The sequence below is a fragment of the Etheostoma spectabile genome, chromosome 1 (assembly GCF_008692095.1).
Source record: "Etheostoma spectabile isolate EspeVRDwgs_2016 chromosome 1, UIUC_Espe_1.0, whole genome shotgun sequence".
In the NCBI taxonomy this organism is placed as follows: Eukaryota; Metazoa; Chordata; class Actinopteri; order Perciformes; family Percidae; genus Etheostoma; species Etheostoma spectabile.
In genome coordinates, this window is record NC_045733.1 from 31,177,615 (window position 1) to 31,177,947 (window position 333).

Below are 333 nucleotides of genomic sequence, written 5' to 3' on the forward strand. Positions count from 1 at the left end.
CCCTGTCCCATGTGCAGAAAACCCCCCAAAGCATGATGCTACCACCACAGTGGTATTCACAGTGGGGATGGTGTTATTACTCATCATTCTTCTTCCACGTGCTGGTTTAGGCAGGGGAACCTTCCATGATTTCAAACCATTACGTCCTAGTGTATTACCAACAGTAACCTTGAAAAAGGTGGTCCCAGCTCTTTTCAGGTCATTGACCAGCTCCTCCCGTGTAGTTCTGGGCTGGTTTCTCACCTTTCTGAGGATCATTGAGACCCCACGAGGTGAGATCTTGCATGGAGCCCAAGTCAGAGGGAGATTGACAGTCATGTTTAGCTTCTTCCA

General features: G+C 48.6%; 1 protein-coding gene across 1 annotated transcript in view; it reads right to left on the reverse strand.

The window, feature by feature from the left end:
• Positions 1-333, reverse strand: part of LOC116688077 (high choriolytic enzyme 1) — a 9,900-nt gene that overhangs the window by 3,546 nt on the left and 6,021 nt on the right. The gene's annotated exons all lie outside the window — the stretch shown is intronic.